Raw genomic sequence first — 23,470 nt, forward strand, 5'->3', positions numbered from 1 at the left:
ACATAAACATAGAAAAACAGAAAACAAGTCCAAACAATGAAATAATTGCAACATTTTACACTAAGTGTCCAGAAGTAACATTGTAAAGATGTAATGTTCACTTTTTAAGGTTTATATCATGTGGCAGGAGAAAAAAATGGAAAATCTCCAAATGAGCTTAACTCACTCCAATAGGCAAGTAAACATAGAAAAACAGAAAACAAGTCCAAACAATGAAATAATTGCAAAATTTTACACTGAGTGTCCAGAAGTAACATTGTAAAGATGTTATGTTCACGTTTTAAGGTTTATATCATGTGGCAGGAGAAAAAAATGGAAAATCTCCAAATGAGCTTAACTCACTCTGATGAACACATAAACATAGAAAAACAGAAAAGAAGTCCAAACAATGAAATAATTGCAACATTTTACACTGAGTGTCCAGAAGTAACATTGTAAAGATGTTATGTTCATTTTTTTAAGTTTATATCATGTGGCAGGAGAAAAAAATGGAAAATCTCCAAATGAGCTTAACTCACTCAAGTGCGCAAGTAAACATAGAAAAACAGAAAACAAGTCCAAACAATGAAATAATTGCAACATTTTACACTGAGTGTCCAGAAGTAACATTGTAAAGATGTTATGTTCACTTTTTAAGGTTTATATCATGTGGCAGGAGAAAAAAATGGAAAATCTCCAAATGAGCTTAACTCACTCTGATGAACACATAAACATAGAAAAACAGAAAACAAGTCCAAACAATGAAATAATTGCAACATTGTACACTGAGTGTCCAGAAGTAACATTGTAAAGATGTTATGTTCACTTTTTAAGGTTTATATCATGTGGCAGGAAAAAAAAATGGAAAATCTCCAAATGAGCTTAACTCACTCTGATGAACACATAAACATAGAAAAACAGAAAACAAGTCCAAACAATGAAATAATTGCAACATTGTACACTGAGTGTCCAGAAGTAACATTGTAAAGATGTTATGTTCACTTTTTAAGGTTTATATCATGTGGCAGGAGAAAAAAATGGAAAATCTCCAAATGAGCTTAACTCACTCCAGTGCACAAGTAAACATAGCAAAACAGAAAACAAGTCCAAACAATGAAATAATTGCAACATTTTACCCTGAGTGTCCAGAAGTAACATTGTAAAGATGTTATGTTCACTTGTTAAGGTTTATATCATGTGGCAGGAGAAAAAAATGGAAAATCTCCAAATGAGCTTATCTCACTCTAATGTACACATAAACATAGAAAAACAGAAAACAAGTCCAAACAATGAAATAATTGCAACATTTTACACTGAGTGTCCAGAAGTAACATTGTAAAGATGTTATGTTCACTTTTTAAGGTTTATATCATGTGGCAGGAGAAAAAAAGGGAAAATCTCCAAATGAGCTTATCTCACTCTAATGTACACATAAACATAGAAAAACAGAAAACAAGTCCAAACAATGAAATAATTGCAACATTTTACACTGAGTGTCCACAAGTAACATTGTAAAGATGTTATGTTCACTTTTTAAGGTTTATATCATGTGGCAGGAGAAAAAAAGGGAAAATCTCCAAATGAGCCTAACTCACTCCAATGCGCACTTTAACATAGAAAAACAGAAAACAAGTCCAAACAATGAAAAAATTGTAAAATTTGACACTGAGTGTCCAGAAGTAACAATGTAAAGATGTTATGTTCACTTTTTAAGGTTTATATCATGTGGCAGGAGAAAAAAATGGAAAATCTCCAAATGAGCTTAACTCACTCCAATGCGAACTTTAACATAGAAAAACAGAAAACAAGTCCAAACAATGAAAAAATTGTAAAATTTGACACTGAGTGTCCAGAAGTAACATTGTAAAGATGTTATGTTCACTTTTTAAGGTTTATATCATGTGGCAGGAGAAAAAAATGGAAAATCTCCAAATGAGCTTATCTCACTCTAATGTACACATAAACATAGAAAAACAGAAAACAAGTCCAAACAATGAAATAATTGCAACATTTTACACTGAGTGTCCAGAAGTAACATTGTAAAGATGTTATGTTCACTTTTTAAGGTTTATATCATGTGGCAGGAGAAAAAAAGGGAAAATCTCCAAATGAGCTTATCTCACTCTAATGTACACATAAACATAGAAAAACAGAAAACAAGTCCAAACAATGAAATAATTGCAACATTTTACACTGAGTGTCCAGAAGTAACATTGTAAAGATGTTATGTTCACTTTTTAAGGTTTATATCATGTGGCAGGAGAAAAAAAGGGAAAATCTCCAAATGAGCTTATCTCACTCTAATGTACACATAAACATAGAAAAACAGAAAACAAGTCCAAACAATGAAATAATTGCAACATTTTACACTGAGTGTCCAGAAGTAACATTGTAAAGATGTTATGTTCACTTTTTAAGGTTTATATCATGTGGCAGGAGAAAAAAAGGGAAAATCTCCAAATGAGCTTATCTCACTCTAATGTACACATAAACATAGAAAAACAGAAAACAAGTCCAAACAATGAAATAATTGCAACATTTTACACTGAGTGTCCAGAAGTAACATTGTAAAGATGTTATGTTTACTTTTTAAGGTTTATATCATGTGGCAGGAGAAAAAAAGGGAAAATCTCCAAATGAGCTTATCTCATTCTCATGTACACATAAACATAGAAAAACAGAAAACAAGTCCAAACAATGAAATAATTGCAACATTTTACACTGAGTGTCCACAAGTAACATTGTAAAGATGTTATGTTCACTTTTTAAGGTTTATATCATGTGGCAGGAGAAAAAAAGGGAAAATCTCCAAATGAGCCTAACTCACTCCAATGCGCACTTTAACATAGAAAAACAGAAAACAAGTCCAAACAATGAAAAAATTGTAAAATTTGACACTGAGTGTCCAGAAGTAACATTGTAAAGATGTTATGTTCACTTTTTAAGGTTTATATCATGTGGCAGGAGAAAAAAAGGGAAAATCTCCAAATGAGCCTAACTCACTCCAATGCGCACTTTAACATAGAAAAACAGAAAACAAGTCCAAACAATGAAAAAATTGTAAAATTTTACACTGAGTGTCCAGAAGTAACATTGTAAAGATGGTATGTTCACTTTTTAAGGTTTATATCATGTGGCAGGAGAAAAAAATGGAAAATCTCCAAATGAGCTTATCTCATTCTAATGTACACATAAACATAGAAAAACAGAAAACAAGTCCAAACAATGAAATAATTGCAACATTTTACACTGAGTGTCCAGATGTAACATTGTAAAGATGGTATGTTCACTTTTTAAGGTTTATATCATGTGGCAGGAGAAAAAAATGGAAAATCTCCAAATGAGCTTATCTCACTCTAATGTACACATAAACATAGAAAAACAGAAAACAAGTCCAAACAATGAAATAATTGCAACATTTTACACTGAGTGTCCAGAAGTAACAATGTAAAGATGTTATGTTCACTTTTTAAGGTTTATATCATGTGGCAGGAGAAAAAAATGGAAAATCTCCAAATGAGCTTAACTCACTCCAATGCGAACTTTAACATAGAAAAACAGAAAACAAGTCCAAACAATGAAAAAATTGTAAAATTTGACACTGAGTGTCCAGAAGTAACATTGTAAAGATGTTATGTTCACTTTTTAAGGTTTATATCATGTGGCAGGAGAAAAAAATGGAAAATCTCCAAATGAGCTTATCTCACTCTAATGTACACATAAACATAGAAAAACAGAAAACAAGTCCAAACAATGAAATAATTGCAACATTTTACACTGAGTGTCCAGAAGTAACATTGTAAAGATGTTATGTTCACTTTTTAAGGTTTATATCATGTGGCAGGAGAAAAAAAGGGAAAATCTCCAAATGAGCTTATCTCACTCTAATGTACACATAAACATAGAAAAACAGAAAACAAGTCCAAACAATGAAATAATTGCAACATTTTACACTGAGTGTCCAGAAGTAACATTGTAAAGATGTTATGTTCACTTTTTAAGGTTTATATCATGTGGCAGGAGAAAAAAAGGGAAAATCTCCAAATGAGCTTATCTCACTCTAATGTACACATAAACATAGAAAAACAGAAAACAAGTCCAAACAATGAAATAATTGCAACATTTTACACTGAGTGTCCAGAAGTAACATTGTAAAGATGTTATGTTCACTTTTTAAGGTTTATATCATGTGGCAGGAGGAAAAAAAGGGATAATCTCCAAATGAGCTTAACTCACTCTAATGTGCACTTTAACATAGAAAAACAGAAAACAAGTCCTAACAATGAAAAAATTGTAAAATTTTACACTGAGTGTCCAGAAGTAACATTGTAAAGATGTTATGTTCACTTTTTAAGGTTTATATCATGTGGCAGGAGAAAAAAATGGAAAATCTCCAAATGAGCTTATCTCACTCTAATGTACACATAAACATAGAAAAACAGAAAACAAGTCCAAACAATGAAATAATTGCAACATTTTACACTGAGTGTCCACAAGTAACATTGTAAAGATGTTATGTTCACTTTTTAAGGTTTATATCATGTGGCAGGAGAAAAAAAGGGAAAATCTCCAAATGAGCTTATCTCACTCTAATGTACACATAAACATAGAAAAACAGAAAACAAGTCCAAACAATGAAATAATTGCAAAATTTTACACTGAGTGTCCAGAAGTAACATTGTAAAGATGTTATGTTCACTTTTTAAGGTTTATATCATGTGGCAGGAGAAAAAAAGGAAAATCTCCAAATGAGCTTATCTCACTCTAATGTACACATAAACATAGAAACACAGAAAACAAGTCCAAACAATGAAATAATTGCAACATTTTACACTGAGTGTCCAGAAGTAACATTGTAAAGATGTTATGTTCACTTTTTAAGGTTTATATCATGTTACAGGAGAAAAAAATGGAAAATCTCCAAATGAGCTTAACTCACTCCAATGCGAACTTTAACATAGAAAAACAGAAAACAAGTCCAAACAATGAAAAAATTGTAAAATTTGACACTGAGTGTCCAGAAGTAACATTGTAAAGATGTTATGTTCACTTTTTAAGGTTTATATCATGTGGCAGGAGAAAAAAATGGAAAATCTCCAAATGAGCTTATCTCACTCTAATGTACACATAAACATAGAAAAACAGAAAACAAGTCCAAACAATGAAATAATTGCAACATTTTACACTGAGTGTCCAGAAGTAACATTGTAAAGATGTTATGTTCACTTTTTAAGGTTTATATCATGTGGCAGGAGAAAAAAAGGGAAAATCTCCAAATGAGCTTAACTCACTCTAATGCGCACTTTAACATAGAAAAACAGAAAACAAGTCCTAACAATGAAAAAATTGTAAAATTTTACACTGAGTGTCCAGAAGTAACATTGTAAAGATGTTATGTTCACTTTTTAAGGTTTATATCATGTGGCAGGAGAAAAAAATGGAAAATCTCCAAATGAGCTTATCTCACTCTAATGTACACATAAACATAGAAAAACAGAAAACAAGTCCAAACAATGAAATAATTGCAACATTTTACACTGAGTGTCCAGAAGTAACATTGTAAAGATGGTATGTTCACTTTTTAAGGTTTATATCATGTGGCAGGAGAAAAAAAGGGAAAATCTCCAAATGAGCTTATCTCACTCTAATGTACACATAAACATAGAAAAACAGAAAACAAGTCCAAACAATGAAATAATTGCAACATTTTACACTGAGTGTCCACAAGTAACATTGTAAAGATGTTAAGTTCACTTTTTAAGGTTTATATCATGTGGCAGGAGAAAAAAAGGGAAAATCTCCAAATGAGCCTAACTCACTCCAATGCGAACTTTAACATAGAAAAACAGAAAACAAGTCCAAACAATGAAAAAATTGTAAAATTTGACACTGAGTGTCCAGAAGTAACATTGTAAAGATGTTATGTTCACTTTTTAAGGTTTATATCATGTGGCAGGAGAAAAAAATGGAAAATCTCCAAATGAGCTTATCTCACTCTAATGTACACATAAACATAGAAAAACAGAAAACAAGTCCAAACAATGAAATAATTGCAACATTTTACACTGAGTGTCCAGAAGTAACATTGTAAAGATGTTATGTTCACTTTTTAAGGTTTATATCATGTGGCAGGAGAAAAAAAGGGAAAATCTCCAAATGAGCTTATCTCACTCTAATGTACACATAAACATAGAAAAACAGAAAACAAGTCCAAACAATGAAATAATTGCAACATTTTACACTGAGTGTCCAGAAGTAACATTGTAAAGATGTTATGTTCACTTTTTAAGGTTTATATCATGTGGCAGGTTGAAAAAAAGGGATAATCTCCAAATGAGCTTAACTCACTCTAATGTGCACTTTAACATAGAAAAACAGAAAACAAGTCCTAACAATGAAAAAATTGTAAAATTTTACACTGAGTGTCCAGAAGTAACATTGTAAAGATGTTATGTTCACTTTTTAAGGTTTATATCATGTGGCAGGAGAAAAAAATGGAAAATCTCCAAATGAGCTTATCTCACTCTAATGTACACATAAACATAGAAAAACAGAAAACAAGTCCAAACAATGAAATAATTGCAACATTTTACACTGAGTGTCCACAAGTAACATTGTAAAGATGTTATGTTCACTTTTTAAGGTTTATATCATGTGGCAGGAGAAAAAAAGGGAAAATCTCCAAATGAGCTTATCTCACTCTAATGTACACATAAACATAGAAAAACAGAAAACAAGTCCAAACAATGAAATAATTGCCACATTTTACACTGAGTGTCCACAAGTAACATTGTAAAGATGTTATGTTCACTTTTTAAGGTTTATATCATGTGGCAGGAGAAAAAAAGGAAAATCTCCAAATGAGCTTATCTCACTCTAATGTACACATAAACATAGAAACACAGAAAACAAGTCCAAACAATGAAATAATTGCAACATTTTACACTGAGTGTCCACAAGTAACATTGTAAAGATGTTAAGTTCACTTTTTAAGGTTTATATCATGTGGCAGGAGAAAAAAAGGGAAAATCTCCAAATGAGCTTATCTCACTCTAATGTACACATAAACATAGAAAAACAGAAAACAAGTCCAAACAATGAAATAATTGCAACATTTTACACTGAGTGTCCAGAAGTAACATTGTAAAGATGTTATGTTCACTTTTTAAGGTTTATATCATGTGGCAGGTTGAAAAAAAGGGATAATCTCCAAATGAGCTTAACTCACTCTAATGTGCACTTTAACATAGAAAAACAGAAAACAAGTCCTAACAATGAAAAAATTGTAAAATTTTACACTGAGTGTCCAGAAGTAACATTGTAAAGATGTTATGTTCACTTTTTAAGGTTTATATCATGTGGCAGGAGAAAAAAATGGAAAATCTCCAAATGAGCTTATCTCACTCTAATGTACACATAAACATAGAAAAACAGAAAACAAGTCCAAACAATGAAATAATTGCAACATTTTACACTGAGTGTCCACAAGTAACATTGTAAAGATGTTATGTTCACTTTTTAAGGTTTATATCATGTGGCAGGAGAAAAAAAGGGAAAATCTCCAAATGAGCTTATCTCACTCTAATGTACACATAAACATAGAAAAACAGAAAACAAGTCCAAACAATGAAATAATTGCCACATTTTACACTGAGTGTCCAGAAGTAACATTGTAAAGATGTTATGTTCACTTTTTAAGGTTTATATCATGTGGCAGGAGAAAAAAAGGGAAAATCTCCAAATGAGCTTATCTCACTCTAATGTACACATAAACATAGAAAAACAGAAAACAAGTCCAAACAATGAAATAATTGCAACATTTTACACTGAGTGTCCAGAAGTAACATTGTAAAGATGTTATGTTCACTTTTTAAGGTTTATATCATGTGGCAGGTTGAAAAAAAGGGATAATCTCCAAATGAGCTTAACTCACTCTAATGTGCACTTTAACATAGAAAAACAGAAAACAAGTCCTAACAATGAAAAAATTGTAAAATTTTACACTGAGTGTCCAGAAGTAACATTGTAAAGATGTTATGTTCACTTTTTAAGGTTTATATCATGTGGCAGGAGAAAAAAATGGAAAATCTCCAAATGAGCTTATCTCACTCTAATGTACACATAAACATAGAAAAACAGAAAACAAGTCCAAACAATGAAATAATTGCAACATTTTACACTGAGTGTCCACAAGTAACATTGTAAAGATGTTATGTTCACTTTTTAAGGTTTATATCATGTGGCAGGAGAAAAAAAGGGAAAATCTCCAAATGAGCTTATCTCACTCTAATGTACACATAAACATAGAAAAACAGAAAACAAGTCCAAACAATGAAATAATTGCCACATTTTACACTGAGTGTCCACAAGTAACATTGTAAAGATGTTATGTTCACTTTTTAAGGTTTATATCATGTGGCAGGAGAAAAAAAGGAAAATCTCCAAATGAGCTTATCTCACTCTAATGTACACATAAACATAGAAACACAGAAAACAAGTCCAAACAATGAAATAATTGCAACATTTTACACTGAGTGTCCACAAGTAACATTGTAAAGATGTTAAGTTCACTTTTTAAGGTTTATATCATGTGGCAGGAGAAAAAAAGGGAAAATCTCCAAATGAGCTTATCTCACTCTAATGTACACATAAACATAGAAAAACAGAAAACAAGTCCAAACAATGAAATAATTGCAACATTTTACACTGAGTGTCCAGAAGTAACATTGTAAAGATGTTATGTTCACTTTTTAAGGTTTATATCATGTGGCAGGTTGAAAAAAAGGGATAATCTCCAAATGAGCTTAACTCACTCTAATGTGCACTTTAACATAGAAAAACAGAAAACAAGTCCTAACAATGAAAAAATTGTAAAATTTTACACTGAGTGTCCAGAAGTAACATTGTAAAGATGTTATGTTCACTTTTTAAGGTTTATATCATGTGGCAGGAGAAAAAAATGGAAAATCTCCAAATGAGCTTATCTCACTCTAATGTACACATAAACATAGAAAAACAGAAAACAAGTCCAAACAATGAAATAATTGCAACATTTTACACTGAGTGTCCACAAGTAACATTGTAAAGATGTTATGTTCACTTTTTAAGGTTTATATCATGTGGCAGGAGAAAAAAAGGGAAAATCTCCAAATGAGCTTATCTCACTCTAATGTACACATAAACATAGAAAAACAGAAAACAAGTCCAAACAATGAAATAATTGCCACATTTTACACTGAGTGTCCACAAGTAACATTGTAAAGATGTTATGTTCACTTTTTAAGGTTTATATCATGTGGCAGGAGAAAAAAAGGAAAATCTCCAAATGAGCTTATCTCACTCTAATGTACACATAAACATAGAAACACAGAAAACAAGTCCAAACAATGAAATAATTGCAACATTTTACACTGAGTGTCCAGAAGTAACATTGTAAAGATGTTATGTTCACTTTTTAAGGTTTATATCATGTTACAGGAGAAAAAAATGGAAAATCTCCAAATGAGCTTAACTCACTCCAATGCGAACTTTAACATAGAAAAACAGAAAACAAGTCCAAACAATGAAAAAATTGTAAAATTTGACACTGAGTGTCCAGAAGTAACATTGTAAAGATGTTATGTTCACTTTTTAAGGTTTATATCATGTGGCAGGAGAAAAAAATGGAAAATCTCCAAATGAGCTTATCTCACTCTAATGTACACATAAACATAGAAAAACAGAAAACAAGTCCAAACAATGAAATAATTGCAACATTTTACACTGAGTGTCCAGAAGTAACATTGTAAAGATGTTATGTTCACTTTTTAAGGTTTATATCATGTGGCAGGAGAAAAAAAGGGAAAATCTCCAAATGAGCTTAACTCACTCTAATGCGCACTTTAACATAGAAAAACAGAAAACAAGTCCTAACAATGAAAAAATTGTAAAATTTTACACTGAGTGTCCAGAAGTAACATTGTAAAGATGTTATGTTCACTTTTTAAGGTTTATATCATGTGGCAGGAGAAAAAAATGGAAAATCTCCAAATGAGCTTATCTCACTCTAATGTACACATAAACATAGAAAAACAGAAAACAAGTCCAAACAATGAAATAATTGCAACATTTTACACTGAGTGTCCAGAAGTAACATTGTAAAGATGGTATGTTCACTTTTTAAGGTTTATATCATGTGGCAGGAGAAAAAAAGGGAAAATCTCCAAATGAGCTTATCTCACTCTAATGTACACATAAACATAGAAAAACAGAAAACAAGTCCAAACAATGAAATAATTGCAACATTTTACACTGAGTGTCCACAAGTAACATTGTAAAGATGTTAAGTTCACTTTTTAAGGTTTATATCATGTGGCAGGAGAAAAAAAGGGAAAATCTCCAAATGAGCCTAACTCACTCCAATGCGAACTTTAACATAGAAAAACAGAAAACAAGTCCAAACAATGAAAAAATTGTAAAATTTGACACTGAGTGTCCAGAAGTAACATTGTAAAGATGTTATGTTCACTTTTTAAGGTTTATATCATGTGGCAGGAGAAAAAAATGGAAAATCTCCAAATGAGCTTATCTCACTCTAATGTACACATAAACATAGAAAAACAGAAAACAAGTCCAAACAATGAAATAATTGCAACATTTTACACTGAGTGTCCAGAAGTAACATTGTAAAGATGTTATGTTCACTTTTTAAGGTTTATATCATGTGGCAGGAGAAAAAAAGGGAAAATCTCCAAATGAGCTTATCTCACTCTAATGTACACATAAACATAGAAAAACAGAAAACAAGTCCAAACAATGAAATAATTGCAACATTTTACACTGAGTGTCCAGAAGTAACATTGTAAAGATGTTATGTTCACTTTTTAAGGTTTATATCATGTGGCAGGTTGAAAAAAAGGGATAATCTCCAAATGAGCTTAACTCACTCTAATGTGCACTTTAACATAGAAAAACAGAAAACAAGTCCTAACAATGAAAAAATTGTAAAATTTTACACTGAGTGTCCAGAAGTAACATTGTAAAGATGTTATGTTCACTTTTTAAGGTTTATATCATGTGGCAGGAGAAAAAAATGGAAAATCTCCAAATGAGCTTATCTCACTCTAATGTACACATAAACATAGAAAAACAGAAAACAAGTCCAAACAATGAAATAATTGCAACATTTTACACTGAGTGTCCACAAGTAACATTGTAAAGATGTTATGTTCACTTTTTAAGGTTTATATCATGTGGCAGGAGAAAAAAAGGGAAAATCTCCAAATGAGCTTATCTCACTCTAATGTACACATAAACATAGAAAAACAGAAAACAAGTCCAAACAATGAAATAATTGCCACATTTTACACTGAGTGTCCACAAGTAACATTGTAAAGATGTTATGTTCACTTTTTAAGGTTTATATCATGTGGCAGGAGAAAAAAAGGAAAATCTCCAAATGAGCTTATCTCACTCTAATGTACACATAAACATAGAAACACAGAAAACAAGTCCAAACAATGAAATAATTGCAACATTTTACACTGAGTGTCCAGAAGTAACATTGTAAAGATGTTATGTTCACTTTTTAAGGTTTATATCATGTTACAGGAGAAAAAAATGGAAAATCTCCAAATGAGCTTAACTCACTCCAATGCGAACTTTAACATAGAAAAACAGAAAACAAGTCCAAACAATGAAAAAATTGTAAAATTTGACACTGAGTGTCCAGAAGTAACATTGTAAAGATGTTATGTTCACTTTTTAAGGTTTATATCATGTGGCAGGAGAAAAAAATGGAAAATCTCCAAATGAGCTTATCTCACTCTAATGTACACATAAACATAGAAAAACAGAAAACAAGTCCAAACAATGAAATAATTGCAACATTTTACACTGAGTGTCCAGAAGTAACATTGTAAAGATGTTATGTTCACTTTTTAAGGTTTATATCATGTGGCAGGAGAAAAAAAGGGAAAATCTCCAAATGAGCTTAACTCACTCTAATGCGCACTTTAACATAGAAAAACAGAAAACAAGTCCTAACAATGAAAAAATTGTAAAATTTTACACTGAGTGTCCAGAAGTAACATTGTAAAGATGTTATGTTCACTTTTTAAGGTTTATATCATGTGGCAGGAGAAAAAAATGGAAAATCTCCAAATGAGCTTATCTCACTCTAATGTACACATAAACATAGAAAAACAGAAAACAAGTCCAAACAATGAAATAATTGCAACATTTTACACTGAGTGTCCAGAAGTAACATTGTAAAGATGGTATGTTCACTTTTTAAGGTTTATATCATGTGGCAGGAGAAAAAAAGGGAAAATCTCCAAATGAGCTTATCTCACTCTAATGTACACATAAACATAGAAAAACAGAAAACAAGTCCAAACAATGAAATAATTGCAACATTTTACACTGAGTGTCCACAAGTAACATTGTAAAGATGTTAAGTTCACTTTTTAAGGTTTATATCATGTGGCAGGAGAAAAAAAGGGAAAATCTCCAAATGAGCCTAACTCACTCCAATGCGAACTTTAACATAGAAAAACAGAAAACAAGTCCAAACAATGAAAAAATTGTAAAATTTGACACTGAGTGTCCAGAAGTAACATTGTAAAGATGTTATGTTCACTTTTTAAGGTTTATATCATGTGGCAGGAGAAAAAAATGGAAAATCTCCAAATGAGCTTAACTCACTCCAGTGCGCAAGTAAACATAGAAAAACAGAAAACAAGTCCAAACAATGAAATAATTGCAACATTTTACACTGAGTGTCCAGAAGTAACATTGTAAAGATGTTATGTTCACTTTTTAAGGTTTATATCATGTGGCAGGAGAAAAAAATGGAAAATCTCCAAATGAGCTTAACTCACTCTGATGAACACATAAACATAGAAAAACAGAAAACAAGTCCAAACAATGAAATAATTGCAACATTGTACACTGAGTGTCCAGAAGTAACATTGTAAAGATGTTATGTTCACTTTTTAAGGTTTATATCATGTGGCAGGAAAAAAAAATGGAAAATCTCCAAATGAGCTTAACTCACTCTGATGAACACATAAACATAGAAAAACAGAAAACAAGTCCAAACAATGAAATAATTGCAATATTTTACATTGAGTGTCCAGAAGTAACATTGTAAAGATGTTATGTTCACTTTTTAAGGTTTATATCATGTGGCAGGAGAAAAAAATGGAAAATCTCCAAATGAGCTTAACTCACTCCAGTGCACAAGTAAACATAGCAAAACAGAAAACAAGTCCAAACAATGAAATAATTGCAACATTTTACACTGAGTGTCCAGAAGTAACATTGTAAAGCTGTTATGTTCACTTTTTAAGGTTTATATCATGTGGCAGGAGAAAAAAAGGGAAAATCTCCAAATGAGCTTATCTCACTCTAATGTACACATAAACATAGAAAAACAGAAAACAAGTCCAAACAATGAAATAATTGCCACATTTTACACTGAGTGTCCACAAGTAACATTGTAAAGATGTTATGTTCACTTTTTAAGGTTTATATCATGTGGCAGGAGAAAAAAAGGAAAATCTCCAAATGAGCTTATCTCACTCTAATGTACACATAAACATAGAAACACAGAAAACAAGTCCAAACAATGAAATAATTGCAACATTTTACACTGAGTGTCCAGAAGTAACATTGTAAAGATGGTATGTTCACTTTTTAAGGTTTATATCATGTGGCAGGAGAAAAAAAGGGAAAATCTCCAAATGAGCTTATCTCACTCTAATGTACACATAAACATAGAAAAACAGAAAACAAGTCCAAACAATGAAATAATTGCAACATTTTACACTGAGTGTCCAGAAGTAACATTGTAAAGATGTTATGTTCACTTTTTAAGGTTTATATCATGTGGCAGGAGAAAAAAAGGGAAAATCTCCAAATGAGCTTATCTCACTCTAATGTACACATAAACATAGAAAAACAGAAAACAAGTCCAAACAATGAAATAATTGCAACATTTTACACTGAGTGTCCACAAGTAACATTGTAAAGATGTTATGTCCACTTTTTAAGGTTTATATCATGTGGCAGGAGAAAAAAAGGGAAAATCTCCAAATGAGCCTAACTCACTCCAATGCGCACTTTAACATACAAAAACAGAAAACAAGTCCAAACAATGAAAAAATTGTCAAATTTGACACTGAGTGTCCAGAAGTAACAATGTAAAGATGTTATGTTCACTTTTTAAGGTTTATATCATGTGGCAGGAGAAAAAAATGGAAAATCTCCAAATGAGCTTAACTCACTCCAATGCGAACTTTAACATAGAAAAACAGAAAACAAGTCCAAACAATGAAAAAATTGTACAATTTGACACTGAGTGTCCAGAAGTAACATTGTAAAGATGTTATGTTCACTTTTTAAGGTTTATATCATGTGGCAGGAGAAAAAAATGGAAAATCTCCAAATGAGCTTATCTCACTCTAATGTACACATAAACATAGAAAAACAGAAAACAAGTCCAAACAATGAAATAATTGCAACATTTTACACTGAGTGTCCAGAAGTAACATTGTAAAGATGTTATGTTCACTTTTTAAGGTTTATATCATGTGGCAGGAGAAAAAAAGGGAAAATCTCCAAATGAGCTTATCTCACTCTAATGTACACATAAACATAGAAAAACAGAAAACAAGTCCAAACAATGAAATAATTGCAACATTTTACACTGAGTGTCCACAAGTAACATTGTAAAGATGTTATGTTCACTTTTTAAGGTTTATATCATGTGGCAGGAGAAAAAAAGGGAAAATCTCCAAATGAGCCTAACTCACTCAAATGCGCACTTTAACATAGAAAAACAGAAAACAAGTCCAAACAATGAAAAAATTGTAAAATTTGACACTGAGTGTCCAGAAGTAACAATGTAAAGATGTTATGTTCACTTTTTAAGGTTTATATCATGTTACAGGAGAAAAAAATGGAAAATCTCCAAATGAGCTTAACTCACTCCAATGCGAACTTTAACATAGAAAAACAGAAAACAAGTCCAAACAATGAAAAAATTGTAAAATTTGACACTGAGTGTCCAGAAGTAACATTGTAAAGATGTTATGTTCACTTTTTAAGGTTTATATCATGTGGCAGGAGAAAAAAATGGAAAATCTCCAAATGAGCTTATCTCACTCTAATGTACACATAAACATAGAAAAACAGAAAACAAGTCCAAACAATGAAATAATTGCAACATTTTACACTAAGTGTCCAGAAGTAACATTGTAAAGATGTTATGTTCACTTTTTAAGGTTTATATCATGTGGCAGGAGAAAAAAAGGGAAAATCTCCAAATGAGCTTAACTCACTCTGATGAACACATAAACATAGAAAAACAGAAAACAAGTCCAAACAATGAAATAATTGCAACATTTTACACTGAGTGTCCAGAAGTAACATTGTAAAGATGTTATGTTCATTTTTTTAAGTTTATATCATGTGGCAGGAGAAAAAAATGGAAAATCTCCAAATGAGCCTAACTCACTCCAATGCGCACTTTAACATACAAAAACAGAAAACAAGTCCAAACAATGAAAAAATTGTCAAATTTGACACTGAGTGTCCAGAAGTAACAATGTAAAGATGTTATGTTCACTTTTTAAGGTTTATATCATGTGGCAGGAGAAAAAAATGGAAAATCTCCAAATGAGCTTAACTCACTCCAATGCGAACTTTAACATAGAAAAACAGAAAACAAGTCCAAACAATGAAAAAATTGTACAATTTGACACTGAGTGTCCAGAAGTAACATTGTAAAGATGTTATGTTCACTTTTTAAGGTTTATATCATGTGGCAGGAGAAAAAAATGGAAAATCTCCAAATGAGCTTATCTCACTCTAATGTACACATAAACATAGAAAAACAGAAAACAAGTCCAAACAATGAAATAATTGCAACATTTTACACTGAGTGTCCAGAAGTAACATTGTAAAGATGTTATGTTCACTTTTTAAGGTTTATATCATGTGGCAGGAGAAAAAAAGGGAAAATCTCCAAATGAGCTTATCTCACTCTAATGTACACATAAACATAGAAAAACAGAAAACAAGTCCAAACAATGAAATAATTGCAACATTTTACACTGAGTGTCCACAAGTAACATTGTAAAGATGTTATGTTCACTTTTTAAGGTTTATATCATGTGGCAGGAGAAAAAAAGGGAAAATCTCCAAATGAGCTTAACTCACTCTAATGCGCACTTTAACATAGAAAAACAGAAAACAAGTCCTAACAATGAAAAAATTGTAAAATTTTACACTGACTGTGCAGAAGTAACATTGTAAAGATGTTATGTTCACTTTTTAAGGTTTATATCATGTGGCAGGAGAAAAAAATGGAAAATCTCCAAATGAGCTTATCTCACTCTAATGTACACATAAACATAGAAAAACAGAAAACAAGTCCAAACAATGAAATAATTGCAACATTTTACACTGAGTGTCCAGAAGTAACATTGTAAAGATGGTATGTTCACTTTTTAAGGTTTATATCATGTGGCAGGAGAAAAAAAGGGAAAATCTCCAAATGAGCTTATCTCACTCTAATGTACACATAAACATAGAAAAACAGAAAACAAGTCCAAACAATGAAATAATTGCAACATTTTACACTGAGTGTCCAGAAGTAACATTGTAAAGATGTTATGTTCACTTTTTAAGGTTTATATCATGTGGCAGGAGAAAAAAATGGAAAATCTCCAAATGAGCTTAACTCACTCCAATAGGCAAGTAAACATAGAAAAACAGAAAACAAGTCCAAACAATGAAATAATTGCAACATTTTACACAGAGTGTCCAGAAGTAACATTGTAAAGATGTTATGTTCACTTTTTAAGGTTTATAACATGTGGCAGGAGAAAAAAATGGAAAATCTCCAAATGAGCTTAACTCACTCCAATAGGCAAGTAAACGTTGAAAAACAGGAAACAAGTCCAAACAATAAAATAATTGCAACATTTTAAACTGAGTGTCCAGAAGTAACATTGTAAAGATGTTATGTTCACTTTTTAGGTTTATATCATGTGGCAGGAAAAAAAAATGGAAAATCTCCAAATGAGCTTAACTCACTCTGATGAACACATAAACATAGAAAAACAGAAAACAAGTCCAAACAATGAAATAATTGCAATATTTTACATTTAGTGTCAAGAGGTAACATTGTAAAGATGTTATGTTCACTTTTTAAGGTTTATATCATGTGGCAGGAGAAAAAAATGGAAAATCTCCAAATGAGCTTAACTCACTCCAGTGCACAAGTAAACATAGAAAAACAGAAAACAAGTCCAAACAATGAAATAATTGCAACATTTTACCCTGAGTGTCCAGAAGTAACATTGTAAAGATGTTATGTTCACTTGTTAAGGTTTATATCATGTGGCAGGAGAAAAAAATGGAAAATCTCCAAATGAGCTTAACTCACTCTAATGTACACATAAACATAGAAAAACAGTAAACAGCTCCAAAAAATGAAATATTTGCATAATTGTACACTGAGTGTCCAGAAGTAACATTGTAAAGATGTTATGTTCATTTTTTTAAGTTTATATCATGTGGCAGGAGAAAAAAATGGAAAATCTCCAAATGAGCTTAACTCACTCCAATGCGAACTTTAACATAGAAAAACAGAAAACAAGTCCAAACAATGAAAAAATTGTAAAATTTGACACTGAGTGTCCAGAAGTAACATTGTAAAGATGTTATGTTCACTTTTTAAGGTTTATATCATGTGGCAGGAGAAAAAAATGGAAAATCTCCAAATGAGCTTATCTCACTCTAATGTACACATAAACATAGAAAAACAGAAAACAAGTCCAAACAATGAAATAATTGCAACATTTTACACTGAGTGTCCAGAAGTAACATTGTAAAGATGTTATGTTCACTTTTTAAGGCTTATATCATGTGGCAGGAAAAAAAAAGGTAAAATCTCCAAATGAGCTTATCTCACTCTAATGTACACATAAACATAGAAAAACAGAAAACAAGTCCAAACAATGAAATAATTGCAACATTTTACACTGAGTGTCCAGAAGTAACATTGTATAGATGTTATGTTCACTTTTTAAGGTTTATATCATGTGGCAGGAGAAAAAAAGGGAAAATCTCCAAATGAGCTTAACTCACTCTAATGCGCACTTTAACATAGAAAAACAGAAAACAAGTCCTAACAATGAAAAAATTGTAAAATTTTACACTGAGTGTGCAGAAGTAACATTGTAAAGATGTTATGTTCACTTTTTAAGGTTTATATCATGTGGCAGGAGAAAAAAATGGAAAATCTCCAAATGAGCTTATCTCACTCTAATGTACACATAAACATAGAAAAACAGAAAACAAGTCCAAACAATGAAATAATTGCAACATTTTACACTGAGTGTCCAGAAGTTACATTGTAAAGATGGTATGTTCACTTTTTAAGGTTTATATCATGTGGCAGGAGAAAAAAAGGGAAAATCTCCAAATGAGCTTATCTCACTCTAATGTACACATAAACATAGAAAAACAGAAAACAAGTCCAAACAATGAAATAATTGCAACATTTTACACTGAGTGTCCAGAAGTAACATTTTAAAGATGTTATGTTCACTTTTTAAGGTTTATATCATGTGGCAGGAGAAAAAAAGGGAAAATCTCCAAATGAGCTTATCTCACTCTAATGTACACATAAACATAGAAAAACAGAAAACAAGGCCAAACAATGAAATAATTGCAACATTTTACACTGAGTGTCCACAAGTAACATTGTAAAGATGGTATGTTCACTTTTTAAGGTTTATATCATGTGGTAGGAGAAAAAAAGGGAAAATCTCCAAATGAGCCTAACTCACTCCAATGCGCACTTTAACATAGAAAAACAGAAAACAAGTCCAAACAATGAAAAAATTGTCAAATTTGACACTGAGTGTCCAGAAGTAACAATGTAAAGATGTTATGTTCACTTTTTAAGGTTTATATCATGTGGCAGGAGAAAAAAATGGAAAATCTCCAAAAGAGCTTAACTCACTCCAATGCGAACTTTAACATAGAAAAACAGAAAACAAGTCCAAACAATGAAAAAATTGTAAAATTTGACACTGAGTGTCCAGAAGTAACATTGTAAAGATGTTATGTTCACTTTTTAAGGTTTATATCATGTGGCAGGAGAAAAAAATGGAAAATCTCCAAATGAGCTTATCTCACTCTAATGTACACATAAACATAGAAAAACAGAAAACAAGTCCAAACAATGAAATAATTGCAACATTTTACACTGAGTGTCCACAAGTAACATTGTAAAGATGTTATGTTCACTTTTTAAGGTTTATATCATGTGGCAGGAGAAAAAAAGGGAAAATCTCCAAATGAGCCTAACTCACTCCAATGCGCACTTTAACATAGAAAAACAGAAAACAAGTCCAAACAATGAAAAAATTGTAAAATTTGACACTGAGTGTCCAGAAGTAACAATGTAAAGATGTTATGTTCACTTTTTAAGGTTTATATCATGTGGCAGGAGAAAAAAATGGAAAATCTCCAAATGAGCTTAACTCACTCCAATGCGAACTTTAACATAGAAAAACAGAAAACAAGTCCAAACAATGAAAAAATTGTAAAATTTGACACTGAGTGTCCAGAAGTAACATTGTAAAGATGTTATGTTCACTTTTTAAGGTTTATATCATGTGGCAGGAGAAAAAAATGGAAAATCTCCAAATGAGCTTATCTCACTCTAATGTACACATAAACATAGAAAAACAGAAAACAAGTCCAAACAATGAAATAATTGCAACATTTTACACTAAGTGTCCAGAAGTAACATTGTAAAGATGTTATGTTCACTTTTTAAGGTTTATATCATGTGGCAGGAGAAAAAAAGGGAAAATCTCCAAATGAGCTTATCTCACTCTATTGTACACATAAACATAGAAAAACAGAAAACAAGTCCAAACAACGAAAAAATTGTCAAATTTGACACTGAGTGTCCAGAAGTAACAATGTAAAGATGTTATGTTCACTTTTTAAGGTTTATATCATGTGGCAGGAGAAAAAAATGGAAAATCTCCAAAAGAGCTTAACTCACTCTGATGAACACATAAACATAGAAAAACAGAAAACAAGTCCAAACAATGAAATAATTGCAATATTTTACATTTAGTGTCAAGAGGTAACATTGTAAAGATGTTATGTTCACTTTTTAAGGTTTATATCATGTGGCAGGAGAAAAAAATGGAAAATCTCCAAATGAGCTTAACTCACTCCAGTGCACAAGTAAACATAGAAAAACAGAAAACAAGTCCAAACAATGAAATAATTGCAACATTTTACACTGAGTGTGCAGAAGTAACATTGTAAAGATGTTATGTTCACTTTTTAAGGTTTATATCATGTGGCAGGAGAAAAAAATGGAAAATCTCCAAATGAGCTTATCTCACTCTAATGTACACATAAACATAGAAAAACAGAAAACAAGTCCAAACAATGAAATAATTGCAACATTTTACACTGAGTGTCCAGAAGTTACATTGTAAAGATGGTATGTTCACTTTTTAAGGTTTATATCATGTGGCAGGAGAAAAAAAGGGAAAATCTCCAAATGAGCTTATCTCACTCTAATGTACACATAAACATAGAAAAACAGAAAACAAGTCCAAACAATGAAATAATTGCAACATTTTACACTGAGTGTCCAGAAGTAACATTGTAAAGATGTTATGTTCACTTTTTAAGGTTTATATCATGTGGCAGGAGAAAAAAAGGGAAAATCTCCAAATGAGCTTATCTCACTCTAATGTACACATAAACATAGAAAAACAGAAAACAAGGCCAAACAATGAAATAATTGCAACATTTTACACTGAGTGTCCACAAGTAACATTGTAAAGATGGTATGTTCACTTTTTAAGGTTTATATCATGTGGTAGGAGAAAAAAAGGGAAAATCTCCAAATGAGCCTAACTCACTCCAATGCGCACTTTAACATAGAAAAACAGAAAACAAGTCCAAACAATGAAAAAATTGTCAAATTTGACACTGAGTGTCCAGAAGTAACAATGTAAAGATGTTATGTTCACTTTTTAAGGTTTATATCATGTGGCAGGAGAAAAAAATGGAAAATCTCCAAAAGAGCTTAACTCACTCCAATGCGAACTTTAACATAGAAAAACAGAAAACAAGTCCAAACAATGAAAAAATTGTAAAATTTGACACTGAGTGTCCAGAAGTAACATTGTAAAGATGTTATGTTCACTTTTTAAGGTTTATATCATGTGGCAGGAGAAAAAAATGGAAAATCTCCAAATGAGCTTATCTCACTCTAATGTACACATAAACATAGAAAAACAGAAAACAAGTCCAAACAATGAAATAATTGCAACATTTTACACTGAGTGTCCACAAGTAACATTGTAAAGATGTTATGTTCACTTTTTAAGGTTTATATCATGTGGCAGGAGAAAAAAAGGGAAAATCTCCAAATGAGCCTAACTCACTCCAATGCGCACTTTAACATAGAAAAACAGAAAACAAGTCCAAACAATGAAAAAATTGTAAAATTTGACACTGAGTGTCCAGAAGTAACAATGTAAAGATGTTATGTTCACTTTTTAAGGTTTATATCATGTGGCAGGAGAAAAAAATGGAAAATCTCCAAATGAGCTTAACTCACTCCAATGCGAACTTTAACATAGAAAAACAGAAAACAAGTCCAAACAATGAAAAAATTGTAAAATTTGACACTGAGTGTCCAGAAGTAACATTGTAAAGATGTTATGTTCACTTTTTAAGGTTTATATCATGTGGCAGGAAAAAAAAATGGAAAATCTCCAAATGAGCTTATCTCACTCTAATGTACACATAAACATAGAAAAACAGAAAACAAGTCCAAACAATGAAATAATTGCAACATTTTACACTAAGTGTCCAGAAGTAACATTGTAAAGATGTTATGTTCACTTTTTAAGGTTTATATCATGTGGCAGGAGAAAAAAAGGGAAAATCTCCAAATGAGCTTATCTCACTCTATTGTACACATAAACATAGAAAAACAGAAAACAAGTCCAAACAACGAAAAAATTGTCAAATTTGACACTGAGTGTCCAGAAGTAACAATGTAAAGATGTTATGTTCACTTTTTAAGGTTTATATCATGTGGCAGGAGAAAAAAATGGAAAATCTCCAAAAGAGCTTAACTCACTCCAATGCGAACTTTAACATAGAAAAACAGAAAACAAGTCCAAACAATGAAAAAATTGTAAAATTTGACACTGAGTGTCCAGAAGTAACATTGTAAAGATGTTATGTTCACTTTTTAAGGTTTATATCATGTGGCAGGAGAAAAAAATGGAAAATCTCCAAATGAGCTTATCTCACTCTAATGTACACATAAACATAGAAAAACAGAAAACAAGTCCAAACAATGAAATAATTGCAACATTTTACACTGAGTGTCCACAAGTAACATTGTAAAGATGTTATGTTCACTTTTTAAGGTTTATATCATGTGGCAGGAGAAAAAAAGGGAAAATCTCCAAATGAGCCTAACTCACTCCAATGCGCACTTTAACATAGAAAAACAGAAAACAAGTCCAAACAATGAAAAAATTGTAAAATTTGACACTGAGTGTCCAGAAGTAACAATGTAAAGATGTTATGTTCACTTTTTAAGGTTTATATCATGTGGCAGGAGAAAAAAATGGAAAATCTCCAAATGAGCTTAACTCACTCCAATGCGAACTTTAACATAGAAAAACAGAAAACAAGTCCAAACAATGAAAAAATTGTAAAATTTGACACTGAGTGTCCAGAAGTAACATTGTAAAGATGTTATGTTCACTTTTTAAGGTTTATATCATGTGGCAGGAGAAAAAAATGGAAAATCTCCAAATGAGCTTAACTCACTCCAGTGCACAAGTAAACATAGCAAAACAGAAAACAAGTCCAAACAATGAAATAATTGCAACATTTTACCCTGAGTGTCCAGAAGTAACATTGTAAAGATGTTATGTTCACTTGTTAAGGTTTATATCATGTGGCAGGAGAAAAAAATGGAAAATCTCCAAATGAGCTTAACTCACTCTAATGTACAGATGAACATAGAAAAACAGTAAACAGCTCCAAAAAATGAAATATTTGCATAATTGTACACTGAGTATCCAGAAGTAACATTGTAAAGATGTTATGTTCACTTTTTAAGGTTTATATTATGTGGCAGCAGAAAAAAATGGAAAATCTCCAAATGAGCTTAACTCACTCTGATGAACACATAAACATAGAAAAACAGAAAACAAGTCCAAACAACGAAAAAATTGCAACATTTTACACTGAGTGTCCAGAAGTAACATTGTAAAGATGTTATGTTCACTTTTTAAGGTTTATATCATGTGGCAGGAGAAAAAAATGGAAAATCTCCAAATGAGCTTAACTCACTCCAATAGGCAAGTAAACATAGAAAAACAGAAAACAAGTCCAAACAATGAAATAATTGCAAAATTTTACACTG

This window comes from Microchirus variegatus, assembly GCF_963457635.1.
Source record: "Microchirus variegatus genome assembly, chromosome: 15".
In the NCBI taxonomy this organism is placed as follows: domain Eukaryota; kingdom Metazoa; phylum Chordata; class Actinopteri; order Pleuronectiformes; family Soleidae; genus Microchirus; species Microchirus variegatus.